This window comes from Chiloscyllium plagiosum, unplaced genomic scaffold (assembly GCF_037043375.1).
Source record: "Chiloscyllium plagiosum isolate Xiang-an unplaced genomic scaffold, Cpla_swu_hap1 HiC_scaffold_27, whole genome shotgun sequence".
Taxonomy (NCBI): Eukaryota; Metazoa; Chordata; class Chondrichthyes; order Orectolobiformes; family Hemiscylliidae; genus Chiloscyllium; species Chiloscyllium plagiosum.
This window is the reverse complement of record NW_028270165.1, coordinates 13,207,429-13,228,419: the sequence shown is the minus strand read 5'-3', so window position 1 is coordinate 13,228,419 and position 20,991 is coordinate 13,207,429. Positions and strand designations below refer to the sequence as shown.

At 47.3% G+C, this 20,991-nt stretch overlaps 1 protein-coding gene and 1 pseudogene across 1 annotated transcript in view; one reads left to right on the top strand and one right to left on the bottom strand.

The window, feature by feature from the left end:
* LOC148143162 (uncharacterized) overlaps positions 1–2,367 on the bottom strand; it is a 30,479-nt pseudogene extending 28,112 nt beyond the window's left edge.
* Positions 1–20,991, top strand: part of LOC148143160 (uncharacterized) — a 223,379-nt gene that overhangs the window by 114,266 nt on the left and 88,122 nt on the right. The window lies entirely within an intron of this gene.

The window sequence follows — 20,991 nt, the reverse complement described above, 5'->3', positions numbered from 1 at the left end:
AAGCCTTCGATAAGGTTCCACATGGTAGGCTGATGGAGAAAATGCAGAGGCATGGAATTGAGGGTGATTTAGCAGCTTGGATTAGAAACTGGAAGAAGGCAGCGAGTGGTGGTTGATGGAAAATATTCAGTCTGGAGTCCGGTTACTAGTGGTGTTCCACAAGGATGTTTTGAGACCACTGCTGTTTGTCATTTTTATAACTGAATTAGACGCAGGCATAGGTGGGTGGATTAGTAAATTTGCAGACGACACTAAAGTCGGTGGAGTACTGGACAGTTTGGAAGAATGTTACAGGTTGCAGGGGGACTTGGATAAACTGCAGAATTGGGCTAAGAGGTGGCAAATGGAGTTCAATGAAGCTAAATGTGAGGTGATGCACTTCGGGAAGAATAACAGGATGGCAGAGTAGTTGGTCAATGGAAAGATTCTTGGTAGTGTGGATGTGCAGAGGGATCTTGGAGTCCATGTGCATAAATCCCTGAAAGTTGCAACCCAGGTGGATAGTGCTGGTAAGAAGGCATACGGTGTGTTAGGTTTCATTGGTAGAGGGCCTGAGTTCCGGAACCGCAATATCATGCTGCAACCATACAAAACGCTGGTGCAGCCACCCTTGGAATATTGTGTAAAGTTCTGGTCGCCCAATTACAGAAAGGATGTGGAAGCATTGGAAAAGGTGCAGAGGAGATTTACCAGGATGTTGCCTGGTCTGGAGGGAAGGTCTTATGAGGAAAGTCTGATAGACTTGGGTCTTTTCTCATTGGAAAGAAGGCGGCTTAAGGGGGGATTTGATAGGGACATACAAGATGATCAGAGGATTAGATATGGTAGATAGTGAAAGACTTTTTCCAAGGATGGTGACGTCAGCTTGGACGAGAGGGCATAACTACAAATTGAGGGGTGATAGACTAAAGACAGATGTCAGAGGCAAGTTCTTTATGCAGAGAGTGGTAAGGGCGTGGAATGCCCTACCTGCTAAGGTAGTCAACTCAGCCACATTAGGGAGATTTAAACAATCCTTAGATAAGCGCATGGTTGATTTTGGGATAGTGTCAGGGAATGAGCTGAGAATAGTTCACAGGTCGGCGCAACATCGAGGGCCGAAGGGCCTGTTCTGCGCTGGATTGTTCTATGTTCTAAACTTAGTGCAGGATGCGGAAAGAAATGAGCAGCTTTAAAACAAAAACCTCTTGGAGCTCAAAGCTTTCAATGAGAGTCTGAGCCCGGTGTTAAGTTCAGGTAACCTTTATTGCAACCCAACTTTGTTACAGCTTCAGATCCCCCAGAAAAAAGGCAGAGAAAAAGTAGTTGCTTTTTGAACAGCTCAAGGTCAAAGTGCACACACCACACCACACCTCCCCTCCTCTCCTCTCCACCCCTCCCCACCACCCACCACACTGTCTTGACTATTGGCCAGCACCAAGTTGTCCATTTGTAATTGGATCCTTGGTACAGCCGTAACCCGGAGGAATTGCCTCACTCAGCAATTTCAACCCATACCCTGTCTCCAAGTAAGTTTCTCCCCGCTCATTTGTCAGGAAGGGGCAGTGTAGAGTCAACCACACTGCTGTGGGTCTGGAGTCACGTGTAGGCCAGACCGGGTAGAGAATGCAGCTGGAACAACTGAGTGAATCCTTTCCCACAATGGCAGTTCCCTTCCCTAACAAGGGAGATGGTGAATCAGATGGGGGCTTTCTCCCCTGCACCACCCTCTCCCTAAAATGGTCTCATCGTTAGATTCCGAACTCCACATTTCTGACCAAATACCAATTCTGCCATCTGTCGTGGTGGGATTCAAACCCAGGAGTCCCCGGAACCGGGTTGATAGTCCAATCGATGGCACGTGAACTCGCTGGTGCTTCCGCAGGTTGGAGGAGCATTTGAAGCTCTTCCTGCACTGACAACAGGTGAATAGCCTCTCCCCCGTGTGGACCTGCTGGTGGGTCAGCAGGGTGGTGGCCTGCGTAAAGGCCTTCCCGCGCTCGGGGCAGCTGAAGGGCCTCTCCCCCGTGTGGACCCGCTGGTGGCTCAGCAGGGTGGTGGAATACCTGAAGGCCTTCCCACACTCAGGGCAGCTGAATGGCCTCTCCCCTGTGTGGAACCGCTATGGGCCAACAGGGCAGAGAAAAACACGAAGGCCTTCCCGCACTTGGGGCAGCAGAAGGGCCTTTCCCCAGTGTGATCCTGCTGGTGGGCCAGCAGGTGGGAGGAATGTCTGAAGGCCTTCCTGCAGTCGGTGCAGGGGAATGGCCTCTCCCCGGTGTGACTGCACCGATGAGTCTCCAAGGCAGGCGGGAAACGGAAGCCTTTCCCACAGTCGCTGCACTTCCACGGTTTCTCCACGGGGCGGGATTCCTCGGGTTTCTCCATGGCCAAAGCTTCAGCTGCACACAACACGTGTAGAGCCCCTCCCTGCTGTGAAATCCCCTTTCCAGGCCGTATAACTGTTTCAGGCTCCACGCACAGTACGCTGCAACAGTGGGGTCTCTCGTCCAGTCCCACTGATGCTGAAAACATACTCAGACAGGAACCAAAAAGCTTTGATCCCTCTCACAGAAATCACGGTCGAAAATGTTTGCTGGCCCCAGTGGATTGAGTGACTGTCAGACATTGACATCAAAATGAGGACCGGAGATGCTGGAGAGTCAGTCGAAAAACGTGTCGCTGGAAAAGCACAGGGGAGTCAGGCAGCATCCGAGGAGCAGGAGGGTCAATGTTTCGGGCATAAGCCCTTCATTTGTTGATTTTGAAACTTCCCTCTTCAAATCTTCAAAAACTCTGTCAGAATAGATTACAAAGCTCATCACCGTCAGTGCAGGGTAGAAATTCTGAACAAGCAATTCTACTTTTTGCAGAACATTCGTTTCTTTTGTTATTCCACAAAATTGAAAGTACCATCCCACTCTCTCTCCCCCTCTGTTCTCACTCCGCTCTAACTAATTCTCCTGAAGGTGCTCATTCAGGATCTTTCAGGGGCAGAAAAGCAAAAACATCAAGACTGACATCTCTCTGAATTTTGAATACCTCCACCTGAAAAGTTAATATCTTTCACAACACTGGTATACTGCTGAGAGTGAGCAGGTCTGATTATGGGAAGCAAAAAGAAAGTGTCAATTCAGGGTGAACCACGCAACTTCTTGAGGAACAACCAGACACAAAATGGTTAATGTCCCCGGGAAGGTGGGAGCAAAATGAGACGTCAAGGCATTAACACCGGCATTAGAGAGAAAGTGAACCTATTGACGTGGCAAAAGTTAGTGGAAAGCCAGAGTCATAGAGATATATAGCACAGAAACAGACCCTTCTGTCCAACACGACTGTACTGACCAGATATCCTAAATCCATCTAGTTCCATTTGCTGGTATGTGGCCCATAGCTGGGTTCATCCCCACCTCCTGTCCTGAGACCTTGATGCCTCCAAGCTGACCCTCAAAGGTTCGGTTTGTCCCTCCATTCTTTCCCAGTTGTCTTTTGTAGGTTTTGAAAACTTTCCCAATCCTCTGAGTACAGGACATTGATTAGGCCACATTTGGAATATTGTGTGCAATTCTAGTTTCCTTACTATCGGGAAGATGTTGTGAAACTTCAAAGTGTTCAGAAAAGATTTACAAGGATGTTGCCAGGGTTGGAGGATTTGATCGAAAGGGAGGCTAGGGCTGTTTCCCCTGAGCGTTGGAGGCTAAGGAGTAACCTATAAAATCATGAAGGGCATGGATAGGATAAATAGACAAAGCCTTATCCGGGGAAGGGGGTCAGGGTAAAAGAGTCCAGAACTAGAGGGCATATGTTTAGGGTGAGGGGAAAAGATACAAAAGAGATCTGAGGGGCAACTTTTTCACACAGAGGGTATTACGTGTATGGAATGATCTGCCAGAGGAAATGGTGGAGGCTAGTACAATTGCAACATTTAAAAAGACATCTGGACAGGTATTATGAATAGGGAGGGTTTGGAGGGATATGGGCCAAATGCTGGCAGGTGGGACTAGATTGGGTTGGGATATCTGCTTGGCATGAACGGGTTGAACCGAAGGGTCTGTTTCTATGCTGTACATCTCTATGACTAGTTGGACTAAAGGGTCTGTTTCTGTACTGTATGACTCTGGAACTGGTCTTAAAACCATTTTATAAGACCATAAGACATAAGAGTGGAAGTAAGGCCATTCGGCCCATCGAGTCCACTCCGCCATTCAATCATGGCTGATGCGCATTTCAGCTCCACTTACCAGCGTTCTCCCCGTAGCCCTTAATTCCTCTAGACAACAAGAATCTATCAATCTCGGCCTTGAAGACATTTAGCGTCCCGGCTTCCACTGCACTCTGTGGCAATGAATTCCACAGGCCCACCATTCTCTGGCTGAAGAAATGTCTCCGCATTTCTGTTCTGAAATGACCCCCTCTAATTCTAAGGCTGTGTCCACGGGTCCTAGTCTCTTGCCTTCCCCCACAAAATTCACTGCTGTGTTGTTCAAAAATCAGATGAACTCAGCCTTGAATATATTCAATGACCCCCTAACTGCAGGAAGACATCCCCATTTCTAAACTCAATTCCTCTTGCCAATATACACTTGCCTTGTTGATTGCTTGCTACACCTGTCTGACAAATGACAGTGACTGGTGTAGAAGGACGCTGAGGCCTCTTTGTCCATCCACACATCATTCCTGATAAAGGGCTCGTGTCCAAAACGTCAACTCTCCTGCTCCTCGGATGCTATCTAACCTACTGTGCTCTTCCAGGACCACACTTTCTGACTCTGATCTCCAGCATCTGCAGTTCTCACTTTCTCCACATTCAAATAAATACATCTCCATTTAAACAATGTACCTCCTTTCTGCGTTTTTTTTCCCACAGCCAAGGCTATAACTTGATATTGTGGTACTGCATTTGCCATATGTTTACCAATTGTGGTCTTCTCTATATCGGAGAGCGAGTGCAAACTTGGGGAACGATTCGCCGAGCATCGCAGCTGTGTCTGCAGAGGGGACCAGACCTCTCAGTAACCACCCATTCCAATTTCCCTTCCCACCCCACTTTCTGAAATGACCATCTTTGGCCTCCTCCATTGCCACAACGAATCTAACCGCAAATTGGAGGAACAACACCTCATCTTCCGGGCAGCCTGCAGCCCAAAGGACTCAACGTTGAGTTTTCCAATTTTAAAAAAAACCTCCCTCTCCATTCCCTGATTCCATTCCCATCCCCGTCCTCCTCCCTGCCACCAACCAGATTCATTCCTCCCATTGACCAGCCAAGTCGTACCCTATAACTGTCTCGACCTATCCCCACTTCACCACCACCACCCCTTTTATCTGCAGCTTCTGCACCCAGCCCCAGCCCTGAAAAAGGTTTACACCTGATACGTCGACTTCTCCACCATCTGATACCTCCTGCCTAACTATTTTGCCAATTGAGACACAGACCTGGATCAACGTTTCCGGAGTCTGTCCCTCCCGGATTCAGTCTCTTTCCTTTCAGTTGCTGCAAGTCAACAATTGAAACCCAGAATGAAAAAGATGGAAAATGGGGCGAGATAAGAGAGTGCCATACTCACATATCTGGGACACAGGAAGGAATTTGCAGTCTGGGTAAAGCTCAATCTTTACTCAAACAGAGAGGATCAGGGGTCGCAGCTTGAGAAGCTTATAGTCCAACTTTCGCATTCAGAAAATGGGCTGGCTCTGATTGGCAGGAGTCCTCCAATGCTGCCTATTGGTCAATCAAAAGACGGTCTCGCGCCTTTTTGTGCGTACAGCGATGAGCATGCTCAGTGTTTTGCTGACACTGACCAGCATGCGCACTGCATTGCTGACACCGACCAGCATGCGCACTGCGTTGCTGACACCGACCAGCATGCGCACTGCGTTGCTGACACCGGCAAACATGCGCAGTATGCTCTACGGGGATGTTGGTGTTACTGACAGATTGTAAGTGTCCAAATGCCAATAGGGGGAAAAAAGATAGAGCCACAATTTTTTTCCCTATGGCTCGATATTTTATTCCTTTTGCATTTTGTCTGGCTGCTCAATTTTTGTATGTCTTTTCCTCTTGTTGTGGGTTGAAACTTTATTGCTGGAACAGCACAGCAGGTCAGGCAGCATCCAGGGAACAGGAGATTCGACGTTTCGGGCACAGGCCCTTCTTCAGGAATTTCGGCCTGTGCCCGAAACGTCGAATCTCCTGTTCCCTGGATGCTGCCTGACCTGCTGTGCTGTTCCAGCAATAAAGTTTCAACTTTGATCTCCAGCATCTGCAGACCTCACTTTCTCCTCTTGTTGTGGGGGCAAGGCGCCAAGATCAGAACTGGAGGGCATAGGTTTAGGGTGAGAGGGGAAAGATTTCTGAGGGTCCTTAGGGGCAATCTTTTCGCACAGAGGGTGGTATGTTTATGGAATGAGCTGCCAGAGGAAGTGGTGGAGGCTGGTACAATTGCATTATTTAAAATGCATCTGAATGCGGATATGGATAGGAAAGATTCAGAGGGGTAAGGGGTGAAATGCTGGCAAATGGGTCACTAGATTAATTTAGGACATCTGGTCAGCGTGGACTGAACGGTTTGTTTCTGTGCTCTACAACTCTGAGTCTATTTTTAGATAGTATGGAAAATAAAGAGCATGAAAGCATGGGAAGGGTTAGAGCATGGAGACCACTGCCAATTTGTTGCAAAGGATAGTGGAAAGCTCTCACACTAATTAGCAGAGTAAGGTTGAGGCTGAAAGGTCACTATGGTAAGATGAGATGACAGTCAGTAAAGTTAGCCTCACCTACTAAATATGATTGACAGGATTGGGACAATAAATATTTGGGACATGACATTAAATATCTAATTAATAATTAGTAGAGTCAGCCTGCTTGAGACTATTGATAATAAATATCTAATCATGACATTTGGAAAATGTTAAGTAGGGTCTGGAATGCAAGACCATTGTTCCAAAAGCTGACACTAAATCTCTAACCGTGACATTAGAATAACATTAAGTAGAATGTAGGAAAAACTATAAGGGCACAACTAAAGAGATAATGGGAACTAACATCACTGGTTTATTGTGTAGCTAGCGTGAGGTATTTTGATTAATATAGTTGGACATGCTGATAAGCTAACAAACACACTGCTCAGCTGGAGAAAGCACTGCCTCCTCTGTCCAGGAGTAAATTCTGGAAAGGTGGTATTGTTCATAGGGAGGGGGATGGTCTCCGGCTACATTCTGATATCTATCAGCTAGTAAATGGGGCAGAACTATGGAGTTTAATCTCCAGGCAGTTTGGGAAATTTAATAAGGGAAGGAAGTAAGCAATAAATAGTAGATCCCTACCAAGTGCTGAGGAACAAGGCTCTGTCCAAGTTCAGAGATCCCCGAAGGTATCAGTACAGGTAAAACGGGGGATGAGGAAGGCATAGATTTGTACTTTTTCACACAGAGGGTGGTGCGTGTGTGCAATGAGCTGCTGGAGGAAGTGGTGGAGGTTGGCACAAATACAATTTTTAAAAGGCAGCTGGATGAGTATGTGAATAGGTAGGATTTCGAGGAATATGGGCCAAGTGCTGGTAAATAGGATAGATTAATTTCAGATATCTAGTGAGCATGGATGAGATGGACTGTTTCTGTGCTGTACAGCTTTATGGCCATCCACTTCATTTTGAAATATTTTCACTACCACTTGGAACACCCTGTTAGGGTTCAGAGTGTGCCAGGTCCTGACACCTCCCTCCTCACAACTCCTGTGTATTTTAAATCAATAATACCGTGTGTATGTTCCTGGGTTGATACTTTAAACACACAGACACATACAATATGATCAGAATTTCTATTCGGTACAGACAGTGATGACTTGTTTCAACTTTGCTAACAGGTATCAGAAGGGGAGGATCTGCAGACAGAAATCTTGGAAGAAATTCCATAACAAGATCTGACAGGGTCACTCAATATCATTGGGGGGGGGGGGGGGGGGGGGGGAGGGGTTGAGTCTGGAAAGAGAAATCCATTCGACCTGCTTCAAAAGGTACTGGACATCAGTGTGAGCAGAGAAGCACTCAGAAGCAGCCAGTGAACTGAGCTTTAACTGGTTACACAGAATGAGTGTGTGTGTCCCAGTGAGCTAACTATGGGAAGGAGCTTTAACCAGTTATACAGACTGAGAGAGGGGTTGGGGCATTTATTTTACCCTGGAGCATCAGAGCCTGAGGGGTGACCTTAGAGAGGTTTATAAAATCATGAGGGGCATAGATAGGGCAAATAGCCTAGGTCTTTTCCCCCCAGGGTGGGGGAGTCAAAAACTAGAAGGCATAGATTTAAGGTGAGAAAGGAAAGATTTAGAAGGGGCCTAAGGGACAACTTTTCATGCAGAGGGTTATGCGAGTATGGAATGAGCTGCCAGAGGAAGTGGTGGAGGTGGGTACAATTGCAACATTTAAGAGGCATTTGGATGGGTATATGAACAGGAAGGGTTTGGAGGGATATGGGCCGGGTGCTGGCAGATGGGATTAGATTGGGTTGGGATATCTGGTCGGCATGGGCGGGTTGGACCGAAGGGTTTGTTTCCATACTGTACATCTCTATGACGAGCACTCGAGCGTGGCTCCTTCATCAGGTGGTTGTGGAGAATAAAATCATAAGACACAGAATGGATGGAAAAACATTACAATGCACTGAAATGATATATTGAAAAATCCTGGATTGTTAAGTCTTTCATCTTTTAGTATGGGCTGCTCATATCATTCATTTGTAAATCCCGAAATTTCCTGAAAGATATCTTCTTTAAATAACTCAAGGTTTTATATGAAAAGGTGACATCTCAGCTCTGACAATGCATTAAAGGTGTGAAGTCAGGGTCTGTCTGTATCCTAATCAGACTGGTTCTATTTCCAAAGTGGAATTTACAAAATATTACATGGATTGACTGCCTGTATATTGTGCATTTTTTGAGAAAAATAGAATGTATCTGTAAATACAAATTCATGTATATGTGTGTGAATGAGATAGAGAAAAGTCTATTTCGTGCTGAATATCCCGATGTCTACTCGATAACAGATGCTTTAATTCTGCTGGTGTAAATATTGTTGTAAATCATAGTTGGGTATGAATAGTTAGATGTTAGGATGAGAGAATGCCTCAAGAGGGGCACTATAAGAATCGTGGGAGAGCCCTATTTCTGGTTTACTTCCTCATGAACAAACATTAAGCACGAGCATTTATTTATTTCTAATTTTGTTCTGTTTTTCTTGTTTGATTCCCAGCTAGGACTACACTCTGTGTCTGGATAGTTGACAGGCTGGGGGATTGTGGCTTGGTTTTGATTGATTGAACGTTTTATTGTTCCAGAAGGTGTGGGGTCAAAGCTTGAGCAGAAATCCAGCAGAGCAGAGAACAGACCAATATGTTACTCTGTGGGTACAGGGACATCAGAGGACAGAGAAATCAGGACCTGAATCCAAGCTGACACCAGACCTTCTTGTGATCAGTGCTTTGATGAGCAGCACCAAGCCTCTACCTTCACCAAGCTTCCCATTTGACAATCACCTCGACATTCAGGATCCTGAAGCCATGCCTCTGTAAGGAGTCTCCGGTCATAATTATCTCTTCAATGTGTGCAATTTTGTTACAATGCACCACACATTCAGAAACATAGTTTTTCGTTTCAAGTTTTGTGATCTTCAGAATTCAGTTTTGATTGCTGGTACATTTACTCACTTTGTCCCTTTCTATCGTTCTCTGATGTTCATTTTTCACATCACTACATTGCTGATTGGCCATGCTAAATTGCCCATAATATCCAGGGATGTGTAGGTTAGGTGGGTTAGCCATGGGAAATACAGGGTTATAGTTTCATAGTAAAAGAAGTAGGAGTTGGCCATTTGGCCCATCTAACTTGCTCCACCATTCATTATGATCATGGCTGATATATCCACCGTCTGAGATCCTCCTCACTGCATTGTCCCAACCACCCTTAATTCCCCTAGCATGCAAGTACCCATCCAACTGTGTTTTGAATATACTTAATGAAGATGCCGCTACTGCTTCCTTGGGCAGAGAATTCCATAGATTGGCTGCTCTCTGGGAAAAGCAGTTCCTCCTCATTTCTGTCCTAAATCTACTCCCCTCAACTTGAGGCCTGGTCTCATCCAACAGCAGAAATGACTAGCTAGGGTAGGGCTTCATCCCCACAGTGCAATGAATTGCCACTTTCCACCAAATTCTCAGATGTACTCACTCAGTTGCTGTCTCACAAACGAAAGATTTCATTGTAACGTCTTTTGCTCCCAGTAAGGGCACACCATCTTGGAAAGCTGCTCTGAAAGTCCAACCACACTTCTGCATTCAGCGAAGACAATTCCAGTATTACAGCACAGAAACAGACCTTCCGCCCCAACTCGTCCGTGCTGGGGGGAATATGTTAAGCTAGATATGCTTGCAAGCAGTTACAAGTAGCTGCATCTTGCTTCTGCAAAAATCGCAAGGCAGAATCATGAGGGTATATTCCAAAAAATAACTAACTGAAAAGGGAGGTGGTCGACTGGTAGAAGCAGATGTATTGACATGACAGTAGCAATGGTCACGCACATAGGGAGTTAGTATGAACAAGGTAACCAAATAAGACCCTGTGTTGCATCAGCAAAAGTAATAAGACCCAGCTATCGGGGGGGGGGGGGGGGGGGGGGTTGCACACTACAGACAGATGTGGTAAAACGATTAGATTAGCAGAAGTAAGAAGGGAGTCTGGAACAAACTCAATCTTCATTCAGAGAGAGAGCAGCAACTTCCGAAACTCGTGTTCCAGCTTCTGCATTCAGACAATAGGAAGGCTCTGATTGGCAGGTGGACCAGTCACCTTCCGGTCCTCCAGTACTCCTGATTGGCCCATCAAAAGAAAGTCGCGAAGCGTGCCTTGCGTGCACTGAGGAACATGCGCAAGTTCATCCTGACGCCGGCGAGCACGTGCAGTATGCTCTCTGGTGATGAGGCTGTTACTGACAGAATTTAAGTGTCCAAATGCCAAGAGAAGTGAAAAAGGGGGGATGCATAATTTTTTCCCCCTGTGATATTTACCTTTCCTATACGCCCCAAGACTTTATAAATCGAAATAAGGTCACCCATCAACTTGTGGTCGTCGATAGGGCGACCAGAAGTGTCCTCAGTCCTCTCCACGTGGTCTCACCAATATCCTGTACAACCACAACGTGATGTCCCAACTCCTGCACTGAACGGTGTGAACAATGAAGGAAAGTGTGCTAAACGCCTCTTTCACAATCCTGTCTACCAATGATGCAACTTTCAAAGAACTATGTCCCCGGTTTGGAGATGCCGGTGTTGGACTGGGGTGTACGAAGTTAAAATTCACACCACACCAGGTGATACTCCAACAGGCTCATTTGCAAGCATTAGCTTTTGGAGCACTGCTCCTTCATCAGGTGGTTGTGTCTTATGCTCCTGCTCCACAAACACCCCATGAAGGAGCAGCGCTCCGAAAGCTTGTGCTTCCAGATAAACCAGTTAGACGATAACGTGTCGTTGAGAGATTTTTAACTTTATGTACCAGAACCACTCCACGTTGCCCCGCCTCCCCCCATGAATATGTTCTAGAACACGATGCAGGGCCCTACCATTAACTGTACAAGTCCTGCCCTTCCTTGTTTTAGCAAAATGCAACCCCTTGCCTTTGTCTGTCACTGGCTCAGACACACACACAGCCTAACACTCAAACCATATCACAAGTTATACTCCATCTCTCACACACACTTCATTAGCATATATGCACAAACTCGCATGCACGCACACACATTCACACATGAGTCTATGGGGTGAATTTGCATTTGCAGAATTATATTTGCAGATATATTCAATTTTGCTCAAAAAGCACACAAACTGCATGTAATATTTTATAAATTCCTACTTTGGTTAATAGAACCAATCTGATTCAAGATTGGGATACTGTGAGAGGTAATTTCGGTTTAAACTTTAAGATGTGCCTGGACCACAGACTGATCTATAATAAAAGACAAAACTTTTGTTTCTTTTCTAACAACCATTTTATATACTCAAAAGTAGAATAGTTTAAATTGTGCAGAATGCTGACAATTTGTGAGTGATAGTAAAAACAAGCAGGCTCTTGATTGATGAAGCCACTAACACAGACAGGGAAGGATGAGTCCTTGACTGATAAGACTGCTAGCACAGACAGAGAAGAATAAGTCTTTGACTGATAAGACTACAGGGTGAGAAAAACAACAACTTTAGAGACTCTGAAAACATTTGTTGCAGACTTTGTGATAAAAATAATGATGTTTTTAAGAATGTGAACCTCATGGCTTGTTGGAGCCAAGGAGAGGAGGGACTTGTGCTGTATATAATGGGAGACTTTGTAAGCCTCAGCGCGCCTTTTCTTTAAGGGTGCCCGACTCTGCAGACTTGACTTGTTAATAAAACTTTGTTTTCCTGAATTTGTCTAGAGCGATTATTGAGAAGCGATTTTCGTTTCTAACAACTTGGGGGCTCGTCATCCGGGATCAACACTCCGGCCGCGAGGGGATTTGAGGAAGGATATCGGAGAAGGTGCACCCTGCTGAGTTCAGCAGTCCCTGATTCCTTGCTTGTCGCCCCGCGCGGTTTGAGCGAGTGATATCCGGGAGGCTCAGGAAAACAAAGGAGGGGTGTACCCGAGGCAGTGGGGACGGTTAACGATCGAGTAATTTCGGTGCACCGAACCCAGGTAAGAAAAAACTTGCGGGGACCGTGTTTCCGGAGGACTGGGGACCTACGGGGTGCCTGTGGATTTTTTTCTACAGAGATGTGGGACTCAGGAATCTAGAGACCGGGGCTCGCCTGTGAGGGATTTTGCAGAGACCGTGTTTGAGGAGGAACGTGTACCTACGGGGTGCCTGTGATTTGTGTCACAGAGACGTAGGACACAGGAATCCAAAGACCGGGGGTGCCTGCAAAGGAACCTGGGCGATCACGGGACTGAAGGTCCGGGAATTGGCTACATTGTGATAGATTATCACGGGAAAAATACGAAGTCCTCGGAAATGGGAAATAAGGGATCTAAGGTGATTAAGGGAAAGGTAGGCTTAAACAGGGACAATGACACATACCCCGGGGTACCTGACGATAGTCCGTTAGGGAGAATGCTAAATAATTAGGATCAGGGTGGAAGAAAGGGAAAATCTAAAAGGAAGATGGTAAAATACTGTCAAAAGTGGTCCCAGAAACCTATTCAGGGCGACTCAGTGTGGTGGCCTAGATTCGGTACTGACGAAGACTGGGTCCGGCAAGCCCTCATTTTATATGTCAATTCAAAACCTGATGTTAATCTGGAAGAAAGTGATTATGCCCTTTGTTGGCTGCCGGTTACGATATCTTGCCAAATGCAGGTAACTAATAAAGACTCGAAAGGGCAGAAAGAATGGGACCCTTTAGATCACTTACCGCCGCCCTACGTGACCCCGTCTGCCCCACAGAATGTTCCTTCGGGTGACGACGATTCAGGGGAAGGGGAAGAAAATGGGGAGGAATCACAAACTACCTCAGGGGTACAGACCAGATCTCAAGCTGAAAAGGGTCACAGACAAAACCCTGTCTCGATTGCAAGAATGAATCCACTCCGGGAAGTGCCCATGGGGGGCGAGGAGGGAAGGACGGGATATGTGAACGTTCCCTTGACGAGTACTGAAGTACGGAATTTCAGGAGGGAGATGAAGGGTCTACTAGAGGACCCCATGGGACTTGCTGAACAATTGGATCAGTTCCTGGGTCCGAATACTTACACGTGAGAAGAGATGTGTTCCATCATGAAAACATTGTTCTCGAGCCAGGAGCGTCAGATGATACGACAAGCTGCGCTCTTGGTCTGGGAGAGAGAGGGGGGAGAAGGAGGGGAGCAGAAGTTTCCCCTCACCGACCCCGAGTGGGATAAGAACACGGAGGGAGGACGGCGCAACATGAGAGACATGCGGGAATATTGGATAAAAGGAATAAGACACGCAGCCCCGAAGGGGCACAATTTTACCAAGGCCTTTGGTAATCATCAAAACCCGGAGGAAACCCCTACGGACTTGCTAGACAGGATTAGGAAGAATTTGCAGCAGTTTGCTGGGGTGGACCCTGAGACGGACGTGGGGCAACAACTCATACGGGTAGAGTTTGTATCAAAAGCCTGACATACGAAAGAAGTTAGAGAAAATGGATGATTGGGATAGTAAATCTTTAAGTGAACTACTACGGGAGGCGCAAAAGGTGTTTGTGAGAAGGGACGATGAGAAGCAAAAGAAGGCGACAAAGATAATGATGCAAACGGTGCAACAAATGACAGCTGGAAGAAAGGAAAAGGGAGAGCCGTGGCAGAAACAGGAAAGGGGAGAGTCGTGGCAAGAGCAGAGGAAAAGAGAACCATGGCCGGAACAAAGGAAGAGTGGAGGAACGCGAGACCGCGACAGGGAAACGAAGAGGACACTCAGATGTTACTATTGTAATGAAGAGGGACATTTTAAACGGGAGTGCTCCCGCTACAAGCAGGAGGTGAGGTCGTACGCCCTCATGGAGGAAGATTAGGGAGGTCGGGGGTTCCTACCCTTGGGGCAAAAGGACTATCGACAGGAACCCCTGGTAAACTTGAAAGTAGGGCCCCAAGGATCGGAGATCACATTTATGGTGGACTCGGGAGCCGAAAGATCAAGTATAATCCAAATACCCCCCGGCACCCGAGCAGGAGGAAAAGTTATGGGGATATCTGGAATTGGAGGACAGAAATTACAAGTCCCAGTGGTGGAGGACGTGGAAATTGGGTATGAAAACAGAACTACTAAACGAGACCTCCTTCTACTGCCATCGGCGGGGTTTAATTTGTTAGGAAGAGACTTGCAGGTCAAACTAGGGATCGGAACGGTACCAAATAACGGGGAAATGGTGGTAAGGTTGTTCGCCCTCACCGAAGAAGATGATCAACAAATAGACCCGGAAGTATGGTACCGAGAGGGGAACAGAAGGGGTCTAAACATCAAACCTCTCCAAATCACCATGTTACCAGGAAGAGGCCCGGTAAGAAGGAAACAATACCCGATTGCTATGGAAGGACGGGAGGGGTTACAACCTGTGATAGAAAGATTAATCACAGATGGACTACTGGAGGAATGCATGTCCCCTTTCAATACTCCAATACTCCCTGTGAGGAAGCCGGACGGGACATATAGGCTGGTGCAAGACTTGCGGGGGTTGAATGAAGTAGTCCAGGCTAGATACCCGGTGGTACCTAATCCCTACACGTTAATGAGTAAAATTCCCCCCGAACATGAATGGTTCAGCGTAATAGATCTGAAGGATGCTTTCTGGAGTTTCCCCCTTGACGAAGAAAGTCGGAACCTTTTTGCCTTTGAATGGGAGAATCCCTTCTCAGGACGAAAGCGACAGTTAAGATGGTCGGTCTTGCCGCAGGGATTCACAGAGTCACCCAATTTGTTTGGACAAATACTGGAGCAGATCTTAGGAGGATTTCGATGTAACGCGGAGAATCAATTGCTCCAGTATGTCGATGATATCTTATTCTCAGGACCAAGAGAAGAGGAGGTACGAGCAGACACCGTTGCCCTGCTGAACTTCCTGGGGAAACAGAGTCTACGCGTCTCCAGGACAAAACTCCAGTTTGTGGAGCGAGAAGTAAGATATCTGGGCCATCAAGTCAGTAAGGGGCACCGCCGTATCACGCCAGAACGAATATCAGGGATTACGGGTATGCCAATACCCAGGACGAAGAAGGAAGTCAGACAATTCCTGGGACTAGTAGGGTATTGCCGGATATGGATTGAAAGTTACACCACTGTATTAAAAATTTTGTACGACAAACTGGGACAAGAAGGACAAAAGGTGGACTGGTCAGATGAGGAGGAGCAGCGATTTAATATTATTAAAAATAAACTGATTCGAGCTCCGGTATTGGCTTTACCCACCCTGAAGGAACCGTTCCAGTTATATGTCAATAGCGCCGGTGGAATTGCCCAGGGTGTGCTTACTCAGCTGCGGGCAGGGAAACGTCAGCCGGTTGCATTTTTGTCAAAAATGTTAGACCCTGTGTCATGTGGATGGCCGACCTGTATACAGGCAGTGGCAGCTAAACAACCCGTCTTCACCCAGGGGGAGATTGATAAAATGGATCAATTGGGTGCCCGGCTAGATACTAACGGGAAGTGGACGGTTCCTGATGGGAGACAAGTACTGAACAAACAGATCACCCGGGGTATTCTGCACCGATTACACCATCAGACCCACTGGGGGGTGCAAGCCATGTGTGACACAATCCTGAGAGACTATGTATGCAGGGGGATATACACATTAGCCCGACAAGAGGTAGTCGGATGCCCCACTTGCCGGCGTATTATGCCCCACTTGCATGCGTTCTATGCCAGCTGGTGGTCAGCCCCTAGCGATTAGGCCATTTCAGAGGATCCAAGTCGACTTTACAGAATTACCCCCAGTACAGAGATGGAAATATCTGCTTGTAATAGTAGACCATTTCACTCACTGGGTAGAGGCTTTCCCAACTGCCAAAGACGATGCACCAACCGTGGCCCGACTGTTGTTAGAGAACATAATCCCGAGATATGGCATAATGGAATCTATCGACTCCGACTGCGGGACGCATTTTATTTCTAAGCTACACCATTTGATCTGTAATGCCCTGGGTATCCAATGGAAATTCCACACACCCTGGCATCCTCAGAGTTCGGGTCGAGTTGAGAGAATGAATGGCACGCTCAAGACCCAATTGACTAAGCTGATGTTAGAAACTAAGTTACCCTGGCCAAAGTGCCTGCCCATTGCCCTATTGAGGATACGTACGGCACCTCGCCGAGATGTCGGGGTTTCCCCCTATGAAATGTTGTTCGGATTACCGTATTGGAGTAAGGTTGATGGATGTCCCACTCTACAAGGGGGGATGTATTTATCCGAACCTATTTACTGGCCTTATCCCGTTCTTTTGCAGAACTCCGGAGGAAAGGTCTCCTGGCTCAGACTCCGCCGCTCGACTTCCTCCTGCATAAGGTGGAGCCCGGAGATTGGATACTTGTTAAGACCTGCAAGGCCGAAAAGCTCCAGCCGCGGTGGGAAGGTCCGTTCCTGGTTTTGTTAACAACTGAAGCAGCTGTCCGGACGAAAGAAAAAGGGTGGGTCCACGCATCAAGGATAAAGGGGCCTGTTCCGCCTGAAGAAGAAAGCACCTGGACATGCGAGCAAGGGGACAAGCCGTTGTCGGTAAAACTGAAAAGACAGCAATAATGAACTCTACTTGGACTGTATTGGTGGGGATATTGATCAGTTTACTCCTGTATGTGGGGGAGGGTGAGGGGAGATGTGACAAATGTCGAACTACAGTAAGACTTGGGATTCGAATCTATTCGGGATCATTTGTGTCCCATTCCTATGTGGACGATAGGTGTTACGATGTGAGTGCACGCCATGAATGTTGGGAGGATGGGAGACCCTATTATCAGGTATATAATAAAGGATACGGTGGCAAAATCCATGGATGCCCTATAAATGACCGCTGGGTGTGTATCAGCAAAACTGGGAGGTGGGACCTATCCTCCGTGTTGCTCAGGGAGCAGGTTTACAGAGTCAAGGAGACCAAGACACAGATCACTGATCGGGGGTTGGGGTAAGAGCAAGACCGTCAGGCCACGGTCGTACTCCCTAAAGTGCCATCTGTATACGCAGAGGTAGAAGGAAAGATTGAACTCCCTGATGTTACACAAAACCTGTTTATTGATCTCACCTCTAGAATAGCCACTGTTTTAAATGTTAGCAGTTGCTGGTGGTTGGGGGAGGCATGATTCTTCTTCTCGTATTACCCTGCCTAACTCCCTGTATTCAGTTTTTAATTCAGGAAAATATTTCCCGACTCCAGGCAGTGGTGGTTCCACAACATGGGACGCGGGAACTTAAAGTGATGTTGCTGCGAAAGACCAAGGATTTCCCGGGCCCTTGAGGGAAGGGGGGGCTTATCTTGGTCAGGCACATCTTAAAGAAAGAAAAGGGTGGAATTGTGAGAGGGAATTTCGGTTTAAACTTTAAGATGTGCCTGGACCACAGACTGATCTATAATAAAAGACAAAACTTTTGTTTCTTTTCTAACAACCATTTTATATACTCAAAAGAAGAACAGTTTAAATTGTGCAGAATGCTGACAATTTGTGAGCGATAGTAAAAACAAGCAGGCTCTTGATTGATGAAGTTACTAACACAGGCAGGGAAGGATGAGTCCTTGACTGATAAGACTGCTAGCACAGACAGAGAAGAATAAGTCTTTGACTGATAAGACTACAGGGTGAGAAAAACAACAACTTTAGAGACTCTGAAAACATTTGTTGCAGACTTTGTGATAAAAATAATGATGTTTTTAAGAATGTGAACCTCATGGCTTGTTGGAGCCAAGGAGAGGAGGGACTTGTGCTGTATATAATGGGAGACTTTGTAAGCCTCAGCGCGCCTTTTCTTTAAGGGTGCCCGACTCTGCAGACTTGACTTGTTAATAAAACTTTGTTTTCCTGAATTTGTCTAGAGCGATTATTGAGAAGCGATTTTCGTTTCTAACAGATACAGACTCGAACCTCACACCTTTTATGCAGTATCTGAGCTGAGACGTCACCTATTTTTATAAAACCTTAAACCATCTCGAGAAGGTGAATTAAAAGTAGTTCTGGGGTTTACATATTAATGAACTGAAACCTGCAACCCATGGTAAAAGATGAAAGACTAATCCGCAATCTAGATTTGTTCAATATCTTATCAGTTGCATGACACCGTCAGCTTTTGCTATAAATTCTGTGTCTTATGATTCTGCTCCACAGCTACCTGATGAAGGAGCAGCGCTTCAAAAGCCAGTGCTTCCAAATAAACCAGAAGGAAGATAACCTGGTGTTGTGTGATTTTTAACTTTATCCACCCCACCGGTCCAACACCGGCACCTCCACATCATTTCCAGTGGACACAGCCCACACCTCCCAGTACTGCCAGGAAACTGTACAATGACAATGGGATGATGTAGTACATGCACTCCTGAAAAATTCACAATTTCTAACAATACTGGCCACTCATTCACTGCTGCAACCGATAAACAACATTGGAAACATAGTACAGGAGACTGTCAGAAATGAGCACAACAGGTCAGGCAGCATCTGAGGAGCAGGAAAATCAACATTGCCCGAAAAATGTCGATTTTCCTGCTCCTTAGATGCTGCCTGACCTGCTGTGCGTTGCCAGCACCACTCTAATCTTGACTCTGATCTCCAGCATCAGCAGTTCTCACTTTCACCTGTAAGAAATGAGCAGTTTTAAAACAAAAACCCGGTTGCAATTCAAAGCTCTCAATGAGAGTCTGAACTCGGCGTGAAGTTCAAGTAATCTTTATTGCGACCCAACTTTGTTACAGCTTCAGAATCTCCCAACAGAAAGGCATTGAAAAAGTAGCAATGTTTTAAAAACAGCTCACAGTCAAAGTGCACACACTCCCTCCGACCCCTCACTTTCTTCATTATCGGTCACCACCAAGTTGCCGTTTGTAATTGGATCCTTGGTACACCCTTAACCTGGAGAAAGTATTGCCTCACTCAGCATTTTCAACCCGTATCCTGTATCCAAGTAAGTTGGATGGACAGTGCAGAGTCAATCATACAGCTGTGGGTCTGGAGTCACGTGTAGGCCAGATCAGGTAAAGGATGCAGCTGGGACGACTGAGTGAATCCTCTCCCTAAAAAAGCACTGCGTGAATCAGGTGGGAGTTTTCTTCCACCCCCACCCCACCGACAATGGTTTCACCGTTAGATTCTGAACTCCAGATTTCTGACTAAATTCCAATTCCACCATCTGCTGCAGTGGAAATCGAACCCGGGAGTCCCTGGAAACAGGTTGATAGTCCAGTCGATAATGGCACTTGGCCGTCATTCCTTCAATCCCCCTGCGATGGCACATGAACTCGCTGGTGGCTCCGCAGGTAGGAGGAGCGGGTGAAGGCCTTCCCGCACTCGGGGCAGCTAAAGGGCCTCTCCCCCGTGTGGACCTGCTGGTGCCTCAGCAGGTTAGAGGAATTGCTGAAGGCCTTCCCGCACTCCTGGCATGGGAACGGCCTCACCCCTGTGTGCACCCGCCGGTGGGTCAGCAGGTTAGTGGAATGCCTGTGCAAGGGAACAGCCTCTTCCCAGTGTGGACCTGCTGGTGGCTTAGCAGGTTAGAAGAATTGGTGAAGGCCTTCCCGCACTCAGGGCAGCTGAAGGGCCTTTACCCCGTGTGGACCCGCTGGTGCCTCAGCAGGTGGGAGGAATTACTGAAGGCCTTCCCACACTCAGGGCAGCTGAAGGGCCTCTCCCCCGTGTGGACCCACTGGTGGCTCCGCAGATGGGAGGAATTGCTGAAGGCCTTCCCACATTCAGGGCAGCTGAAGGGCCTCTCCCCCGTGTGGACCCGCTGGTGAGTCAGCAAGTGGGAGGAATTACTGAAGGCCTTCCCGCATTCGAGGCATCTGAAGGGCCTCTCCCCTGTGTGGACCCGCCGGTGGGTCAGCAGGTGGGATGAATTGCTGAAGGCCTTCCCGCACTCGAGGCAGCTGAAGGGCCTCTCCCCCGTGTGGACTCGCCAGTGGGTCTGGAGGTTGGAGGCATGGGTAAAGGCCTTCCCACACTCAGGGCAGCTGAAGGGCCTCTCCCCTGTGTGGACTCGCTGGTGGGTCTGGAGGTTTGAGGCCTGGGAAAAGGCCTTCCCACACTTGTGGCAGCTGAAGGGCCTCTCCCCCATGTGGACCCGCTGGTGGGTGTGGAGGTTGGTGGAATCACTGAAGCCCTTCCCACAGACAGGGCAGGGGAATCGCCTCTCCCCAGTGTGGCTGTGCCGATGAGTCTCCAAGGCAGACGGGAAACGGAAGCCTTTTTTGCAGTCGCCACACTTCCACGGTTTCTCCCGCACTCCTGGCATGGGAACGGCCTCACCCCTGTGTGCACCCGCCGGTGGGTCAGCAGGTTAGTG